Source organism: Anolis sagrei, chromosome 1 (assembly GCF_037176765.1).
Source record: "Anolis sagrei isolate rAnoSag1 chromosome 1, rAnoSag1.mat, whole genome shotgun sequence".
NCBI classification, from domain to species: domain Eukaryota; kingdom Metazoa; phylum Chordata; class Lepidosauria; order Squamata; family Dactyloidae; genus Anolis; species Anolis sagrei.
In genome coordinates, this window is record NC_090021.1 from 339,753,022 (window position 1) to 339,762,342 (window position 9,321).

At 51.3% G+C, this 9,321-nt stretch overlaps 1 protein-coding gene across 10 annotated transcripts in view; it reads left to right on the forward strand.

Annotated features, from left to right (window-relative positions):
* Window positions 1–1,558: 1,558 nt before the first annotated feature.
* Window positions 1,559–9,321, forward strand: part of NIN (ninein) — a 188,166-nt gene continuing 180,403 nt past the window's right edge. For 7 of the 10 annotated variants that reach the window (XM_067463124.1, XM_067463128.1, XM_067463125.1 and 4 more), the window contains exons 1-2: window positions 1,624–1,711; window positions 9,226–9,314. The gene's annotated coding sequence lies outside the window, so the exon portion shown is untranslated. Of the gene's footprint in view, window positions 1,720–9,225; window positions 9,315–9,321 lie in introns of all 10 variants that reach the window. The other 3 variants (XM_060753002.2, XM_067463133.1, XM_067463134.1) reach the window with 1 other exon arrangement.

Genomic DNA, 9,321 nt, shown 5'->3' on the forward strand with positions numbered 1-9,321 from the left:
CTCACAGTCAGGAAGTTCTTCAGGCAGACTCCAATCTTTCCTCAGTGGAGGCGCAAATGCACTCTGTGTAGACTTGGAGGAACCTTTGACAGCCTCATTATCCTTGTGTGCAGAGGAGAGGACTCGGCCATCTTTGCAACGAAGCACATGCCCTCTGGGTATGTTCACAGGAACCTCCGACAGTCTCCTCATCGTTGTGGGTAGACAACAGGACTCTGGGTATGCTCAGAGGAACAGTCTCACCCTTGTGGCAGACTCTAATCTTTCCTTAGTGGAGGAGCGAATGCACTCTGCATATGCTCAGAGGAACAGTCTCGTCCTTGTGGCAGACTCTAATCTTTCCTCAGTGGAGGAGCGAATGCACTCTGCGTATGGTCAGAGGAACCCTGGACAGTCATTGTAGGCAGACGACAGGACTCAAATCTTTTCAAGTGAGGCGAATGCACTCTGTGTATGCTCAGAGGAATTGTCTCGTCTTTGCGGCAGACTCTAATCTTTCCACAGTGGAGGAGCGATTGCACTCTGCTTATGCTCAGAGGAACCCTGGACAGTCATTGTAGGCAGACGACAGGATTCTGTTATCAGTGATGTGAATGCACTCTGCATATGCTCAGAGGAAACTGGCAGTCATAGAACCCTAGAATCCTAGAGTTGGAAGAGACCTCCTGGGCCATCACCCAGTCCAACCCCATTCTGCCAAGAAGCAGCAATGTTGCATTCAAATCACCCCTGACAGATGGCCATCCAGCCTCTGTTTGAAAACTTCCAAAGAAGAAGACTCCACCACACTCCGGGGCAGAGAGTTCCACTGCTGAACGGCTCTCACAGTCAGGCAGTTCTTCCTCATGTTCAGATGGAATCTCCTCTCTTGTAGTTTGAAGCCATTCTTCCATTGTGTCCTAGTCTCCAGGGAAGCAGAAAGGAAGCTTGTTCCCTCCTCCTCCCTGTGGCTTCCTCTCACATATTTATACATGGCTATCATGTGTCCTCTCAGCCTTCTCTTCTTCAGGCTAAACATGCCCAGCTCCTTAAGCCGCTCCTCATAGGGCTTGTTCTAGTCTCCAAGGAAGCAGAAAACAAGCTTGCTCCCTCCTCCTCCCTGTGGCTTCCTCTCACATATTTCTACATGGCTATCATGTCTCCTCTCAGCCTTCTCTTCTTCAGGCTAAACATGCCCAGCTCCTTAAGCCGCTCCTCATAGGGCTTGTTCTCCTCATGATAATAGGCAGACGTCAGGACTCAAATCTTTCCAGTGAGGCGAATGAAGTCTGCGTATGCTCAGAGGAACAGTCTCATCCTTGTGGCAGACACTCAGTGGAGGAGCGAATGCCCTCTGCGTATGCTCAGAGGAGCCCTTGACAGCCTCCTCTTCCTTGTGGGCGGAGGAGAGGACCCTGCAACCTTGGCAAGGCAGTGCATGCCCTCTGGGTATGCTCAGAGGAACCCTCTCCACAGGCTCCTCCTGCTGCTGCTGGAGGAGTCCCCGCCTGCGAGGAGGAGGAGGAGGAGGAGGAGGAAGAGGAGGAGGTGGGCCTGGCTGGGGCCCTTCCCTCCCTCTCTCCCTCCCTCCCGGCCGGCCTGCTCGGGCTTCCTTCCTCGGCGGCACCGGCGATGACGGCGGGTCCGGGGCCCAGCTGAGCCGGGGAGCCCTCTGGCCGGAGCCATGCCGGACCTCAGCCCGCCTCCCGGCTGAAAGAAGGAAGGAAGGAAGGTACGGAGGTACGAAGATGCGAAAGCCTGCGGGAAAGGGCTCGGGAGACTCCCCGGGGCTTCTGGGGTGGCTTGGAGGGTCTTCCTCAGCTGCAGGACGCCTCTGGGGGGTCCCTGGCAGGCATCGGGGGTCTAGGGAGGAAAGAGGAGGCAGCCTGGGTTCTCTTTGGGGGTCTCCTCTGGAGACACGTGTGCTTTGGGGTGCCTCAGAAGGTATGAACAAGCATGTGGGTTGTTCTGGGTGTTGGGGGTCCCCATTCGATGTGCAGAGGCAGGAGGGTCTTTGCAGGACCTCTGTGGGTCCCTCTAAGGCTTGCAAAGGCATGAGGGGCTTTGGGGTGTGTTTTGGGGGCTCCTTGGAGGATGTAGAGAGGCAAGAGGAGTTTGGGGGTCTGCTTCAGGGATCCTTGTGTGGAGGCACCTGTGGTTTGGGATCCTTGTAAGGCCAGGGGAGGCCTTGGGGTGTTTTGGGGGTCCTTGTCGAGGTGTAGGCATTTTGGGGGCACCTTTGGGGGTCCCTGTGAGGCGTGCTGAGGCATCGGGGGTCTTGGCAAGGTATCGGGAGGAAAGAGGAGACAGCCTGGGTTCTGTTTGGGGGTCTCCTGTGGCTGTTCTGGAGTATTGGAGGGTCCCCATTAGATGAGGGGATTTGGAGTACATTTGGGGGTCCCTCCTGGGCATGCAAAGGCAGATGTGTTTTGGGGCTCCTTGGAAGGTGTCAGGAGGCAAGAGGACTTTTTGGGGTATGCTTGAGGGTCCTCTTGTGAAGGCACCTGTGGTTTGGGATCCTTGTAAGGCCAGGTGAGGCCTTGGGGTGTTTTGGGGGGTCCTTGTCAAGGTGTAGGCATTCTGGGGGCACCTTTGGGGGTCTCTGTGAGGCCTGCTGAGGCATCGGGGGTCTTGGCAGGGTATCAGGAGGAAAGAGGAGACAGCCTGGGTTCTGTTTGGGGGTCTCCTGTGGATATATGCGTGCTTTGGGGTTCCTCATACACCTGGGCGTCCCTGTAAGGCTTGCAGAGGCACGAGGGGCTCTGAGGTGTGTTTTGGGGGCTCCTTGGGAAGTGTAGGGAGGCAAAAGGACACTTAGGGGTATGCTTTGGGGGTCTTTATGTGGAGGCAGATGTATTCTGGGGTCCTTGTAAGGTGTGGGATGCACAAAAGGGGTTTGGGGTCTCCCTGTAAAGCATAGGGAAGCTTCCAGGATTTTCTGGGGCTTGAGGACCCCATGAGATGTGCACGAGGGGCCTTGGGGGCACTTTTGGGGGTCCCTGGGAGGCCAGCAGAGGTATCAGGGGTTTGGAGGTGTGTTTTGGGAACTCCTTGTAAGGAGAATGGAAGCAAAAAGAGTTTGGGGGGTGTTTGGGGGTCCTTGTAAGGTCTGGGGAGGCTTTAAGTGGTGTTTCGGGGCCGGGGGGGGGGGGTCCTTGGCAGGTGTAGGGAAACACCTGAGGTTTTGGGGTGTCTTTTGAGGGTCTTCATTAAACGTAGGGACCCATGAGGACTTTGAGGTGTGTTTTGGGGACTCCTTGGAAAGGACATTTTGGGGTCTGCTTTGGGGTCCTCACGTGGAGGCACATGTGGTTTGGGATCTTTGTAAGGCCTGGGGAGACATGAGGGGATGTTTTAGGGGGTCCATGTAAAGGTGTAGGCGTTTTGGGGGTCCCTGTGAGGCCTGCTGAGGAATGGGGGTGTTGGCAAGGTATCAGGAGGAAAGAGAAGGCAGCCTGGGTTCTGTTTGGGGGTCTCCTGTGGAGACATGTGTGCTTTGGGGTTCCTCATAGGGTATGAGCAAGGATGTGGGCTGTTCTGGAGTGTTGGAGGGTCCCCATTAGATGTGGAGGGGCATGAGGGACTTGGGTATGTCTGGGAGTCCCTCTAAGGCAGTGTTACTCAACTTGGGGGTCGGGACCCTTGGGGAGGGGGTCCCGAGGGGGTGTCAAGGGGGGTCACCATCAGAAAACACAGTATTTTGTCTTGGTCATGGGGGTTCAGTGTGGGAAGTTTGGCCCAATTCTGTCCTTGGTGGGGTTCAGAATGTTCTTTGATTGTAGATGAACTATAAATCCCAGCAACTACAACTCCCAAATGTCAAGGTCTATTTTCCCCAAACTCCACCAGAGTTCACATTTCGGCGTATTGAGTATTTGTTCCAAGTTTGGTCCAGATCCATCATTGTTTGAGTCCACAGTGCTCTCTGGATGTAAGTGAACTACAACTCCAAAACTCAAGGTCAATGCCCACCAAACCCTTGCAGGATTTTCTGTTGGTCGTGGAAGAACTGTGTGCCAAGTTTGGTTCAATCCCATCGTTGGTGGAGTTCAGAATGCTTTTTGATTGTAGGTGAACTATAAATCCCAGCAACTACAACTCCCAAATGTCAAGGTCTATTTTCCCCAAACTCCACCAGAGTTCACATTTCGGCGTATTGAGTATTTGTTCCAAGTTTGGTCCAGATCCATCATTGTTTGAGTCTACAGTGTTCTCTGGATGTAGGTGAACTACAACTCCCAAACTCAAGGTCAACGCCTACCAAACCCTTCCAGGATTTTCTGTTGATCATGGGAGTCCTGTGTGCAATATTTGGTTCAATTCCATCATTGGTGGAGTTCAGAATGCTCTTTGATTGTAGGGGAACTATAAATCCCAGCAACTACAACTCTCAAATGACAAAATCAGTCTCTCTCCAACCCCACCAGTATTCCAATTTGGACATATTGGGGATTAACAGCTAGTAGGCTGTTAGGAGTGATGGGAGTTGGAGTCCAAAACACCTGGAGCGCCCAAGTTTTCCATACTTGTTGTAAAGTGTAAGGCGTGAGGTTTGGAGTTTTCAAACTCATGTAACTACTCCTTGACACATAGTTAAACAACCCGAGACTCTGTATCACACCCCTTCCTCGTGTATCGATTGTATTCAGAAAATGACCACAAGCACAAAACAAAATGCACAACCATTCAAATATATTCAAATTTGGGCTTACTCTTTCCCTGTGGCTCAATGTGTGTGTGTGTGTCCCTCGTGGGCCACATAAAAGGACACAGAGAACCAGCTTTGGACCGCAGGCCTTGAGTTTGACACATTATTTGCAAGCTGGAATGTGTCCAGAGGAGGGCGACACAAATGATCACGGGTCTGGAGAACAAGCCCTATGAGGAGCGGCTTAAGGAGCTGGGCATGTTTAGCCTGAAGAAGAGAAGGCTGAGAGTGGATATGATAGCCATGTATAAATATGTGAGAGGAAGCCACAGGGAGGAGGAGGGAGCAAGCTTGTTTTCTGCTTCCTTGGAGAATAGGACGCAATGGAACAATGGCTTCATAGAATCAAAGAGTTGGAAGAGACCTCATGGGCCATCCAGTCCAATCCCATTCTCCCAAGAAGCAGGAATATTGCATTCAAATCACCCCTGACAGATGGCCATCCAGCCTCTGTTTAAAAGCTTCCAAAGAAGGAGCCTCCACCACACTCCGGGGCAGAGAGTTCCACTGCTGAACGGCTCTCACAGTCAGGAAGTTCTTCCTCATGTTCAGATGGAATCTCCTCTCTTGTAGTTTGAAGCCATTGCTCCATTGCATCCTGGTCTCCAGGGAAGCAGAAAACAAGCTTGCTCCCTCCTCCCTGTGGCTTCCTCTCACATATTTATACATGGCTATCATATCTCCTCTCAGCCTTCTCTTCTTCAGGCTGAACATGCCCAGCTCCTTAAGCCGCTCCTCATAGGGCTTGTTCTCCAGACCCTTGATCATTTTAGTCGCCCTCCTCTGGACACATTCCAGCTTGTCAATATCTCTCTTGAATTGTGGTGCCCAGAATTGGACACAATATTCCAGATGTGGTCTAACCAAAGCAGAATAGAGCATGGGGAGCATGACTTCCTTAGATCTAGACACTATGCTCCTCTTGATGCAGGCCAAAATCCCATTGGCTTTTTTTGCCGCCACATCACATTGTTGGCTCATGTTTAACTTCAAACTACAAGAGAGGAGATTCCATCTGAACACAAGGAAGAACTTCCTGACTGTGAGAGCCGTTCAGCAGTGGAACTCTCTGCCCCGGAGTGTGGTGGAGGATCCTTCTTTGGAAGCTTTTAAACAGGGGCTGGATGGCCATTTGTCAGGGGTGATTTGAATGCGATATTCCTGCTTCTTGGCAGAATGGGGTTGGACTGGATGGCCCAGGAGGTCTCTTCCATCTCTTTGATTCTATGCTTCTATGGAGACAGGTGTGAAAGTTGCAATTGGCCAGCTTGATTAGCATTGAATACCCTTGCAGCTTCAAAGCCTGGCTGATTTATGCCTGGGGGAATCCTTTGTTGGGAGGTGAGGGTTTGTTTTTTTTTTTGGTTGGGTCAGGAGTGACGAGAAAATGCAAGTCGCTTCTGGTGTGAAAGAATGGTCAGTCTGCAAGGACGTTGCCCAGGGGACATTGCCTGGATGTTTTGATGTGTTACCATCCTTGTGGGATACTTCTCTCATGCATCCGCAATGGGGAGCTGGAGCTGACAGAGGCAGCTCACCCTGGAATCAAACCTGCAACCTGCTGCTGGACATCCTTTGTTGGGAGGCCCTGATTGATTCACGTCAGGAATTCCCTTGCATTTTGAGTGTTGCTCTTTCTTAACTGTCCTGATTTTTAAGCATCCTCAGAGGTTGTGAGTTCTATTGGAAACTCAGCAAGTGGGGTTTATATACCTGTGAAATGATGTCCAGGGTGGGGGTTAGGGTTAGCTCGATTAGCATTGAATAGCCTTGCAGCTTCATAGCCTGGCTGGTTGCTGCCTGGGGGATCCTTTGTTGGGAGGTGTTAGAACTCTTATCTGTTTGAGGCAATTGGCCAAGTCTATTAGCACTGAATAGCCTTGCAGCTTCATAGCCTGGCTGGTTGCTGCCTGGGGTTAGGGTTAACTCGATTAGCATTGAATAGCCTTGCAGCTTCATAGCCTGGCTGGTTGCTGCCTGGGGGACACCCTTTGTTGGGAGGTGTTAGAACTCTTATCTGTTTGAGGCAATTGGCCAAGTCTATTAGCACTGAACAGCCTTGCAGCTTCAAAGCCTGGCTGGTTGCTGCCTGGGAGAAATCCTTTGTTGGGAGGTGTTAGAACTCATACCTGCTTGAGGCAATTGGCCAAGTCTGTTAGCACTGAATAGCCTTGCAGCTTCATAGCCTGGCTGGTTGCTGCCTGGGGTTAGGGTTAGCTCGATTAGCATTGATTAGCCCTGCAGCTTCATAGCCTGGCTAGTTGCTGCCTGGGGGACACCCTTTGTTGGGAGGTGTTAGAACTCTTATCTGCTTGAGGCAATTGGCCAGGTCTATTAGCACTGAATAGCCTTGCAGCTTGAAAGCCTGGCTCATTTCCACCTGGGGGAATAGCCTTGCAGCTTCAAAGCCTGGCTGGTTGCTGCCTGGGAGAAATCCTTTGTTGGGAGGTGTTAGAACTCTTATCTGCTTGAGGAAATTGGCCAGCTCGATTAGCACTGAATATCCTTGCAGCTTCAAAGCCTGGCTGGTTGCTGCCTGGGGTTAGGGTTAGCTTGATTAGCATTGAATAGCCTTGCAGCTTCATAGCCTTGTTGGTTGCTGCATGGGAAAAATCCTTTGTTGGGAGGTGTTAGAACTCTTGTCTGCTTGAGGCAATTGGCCAGCTCGATTAGCACTGAATATCCTTGCAGCTTCAAAGCCTGGCTGGTTGCTGCCTGGGGTTAGGGTTAGCTTGATTAGCATTGAATAGCCTTGCAGCTTCATAGCCTGGCTGATTGAATAGCCTTGCAGCTTCATAGCCTGGCTGGTTGCTGCATGGGAAAAATCCTTTGTTGGGAGGTGTTAGAACTCTTGTCTGCTTGAGGCAATTAGCCAGCTTGATTAGCACTGAATAACCTTGCAGCTTCAAAGCCTGGCTGGTTGCTGCCTGGGAGAAATCCTTTGTTGGGAAGTGTTAGAACTCTTGTCTGCTTGAGGCAATTGGCCAGCTCGATTAGCACTGAATATCCTTGCAGCTTCAAAGCCTGGCTGGTTGCTGCCTGGGGTTAGGGTTAGCTTGATTAGCATTGAATAGCCTTGCAGCTTCATAGCCTGGCTGATTGAATAGCCTTGCAGCTTCATAGCCTTGTTGGTTGCTGCATGGGAAAAATCCTTTGTTGGGAGGTGTTAGAACTCTTGTCTGCTTGAGGCAATTGGCCAGCTCGATTAGCACTGAATATCCTTGCAGCTTCAAAGCCTGGCTGGTTGCTGCCTGGGGTTAGGGTTAGCTTGATTAGCATTGAATAGCCTTGCAGCTTCATAGCCTGGCTGATTGAATAGCCTTGCAGCTTCATAGCCTGGCTGGTTGCTGCATGGGAAAAATCCTTTGTTGGGAGGTGTTAGAACTCTTATCTGCTTGAGGCAATTGGCCAGCTCGATTAGCACTGAATATTCTTGCAGCTTCAAAGCCTGGCTGGTTGCTGCCTGGGGTTAGGGTTAGCTTGATTAGCATTGAATAGCCTTGCAGCTTCATAGCCTGGCTGATTGAATAGCCTTGCAGCTTCATAGCCTGGCTGGTTGCTGCATGGGGAAAATGCTTTGTTGGGAGGTGTTAGAACTCTTATCTGCTTGAGGCAATTAGCCAGCTTGATTAGCACTGAATAGCCTTGCAGCTTCAAAGCCTGGCTGGTTGCTGCCTGGGAGAAATCCTTTGTTGGGAGGTGTTAGAACTCTTATCTGCTTGAGGCAATTGGCCAGGTTGATTAGCACTGAATAGCCTTGCACCTTCATAGCATGGCTGATTGAATAGCCTTGCAGCTTCATAGACTGGCTGGTTGCTGCCTGGGGGACACCCTTTGTTGGGAGGTATTAGAACTCTTATCTGCTTGAGGCAATTGGCCAGGTCGATTAGCACTGAATCGCCTTGCAGCTTCATAGCCTGGCTGATTGAATAGCCTTGCAGCTTCATAGCCTGGCTGATTGAACAGCCTTGCAGCTTCATAGCCTGGCTGGTTGAAGCATAGGGAAAATCCTTTGTTGGGAGGTGTTAGAACTCTTATCTGCTTGAGGCAATTGGCCAGGTCGATTAGCACTGAATAGCCTTGCAGCTTCAAAGCCTGGCTCCTTTCCACCTGGGGGAATTCTTTGTTGGGAGGTGTTAGCTGGCCCTGATTGATTCTTATCTGGAACTCCTGTTTTTTGAGTGTTGCTCTTTCTTTACTCTCCTGATTTTAGAGTTGCCGGAGATTGTGTTCATGTTGATGGTTTACTTCCTTTTTGTTGATATTCTGTTGCAAGGAGGAAGGAAACAGTGGAAGGGGAATCCAAGCTTGTGGGAGGGGGATTCGCCTGGGCTGGGCTGCCCCCTCCTCCTCCTCCTCCCCCCACTTTCCCCCACTTTCCCTCCCTTAGAGATGCTAATGTGGCTCTGTCTCTCCTGCCTCCTCCTCCTACTACTCCCTCCCTCCTCCTCCAAGGACCCTGGGCCCCAGGGATGGGATGGGACTACTACGCATCTGAGTCTGCTAACAAAAGCCTTTCCCCTTTCCTCTGCTGGCAGGCTGGGCAGCGGTGGTGCTGGGGAGAAGAAGCCAAGCACGAGGCTGGAGTTGGAGGAGCCAAGGTGGAGGAGCGCCGTTCCCTGGGCAGGTGAGTC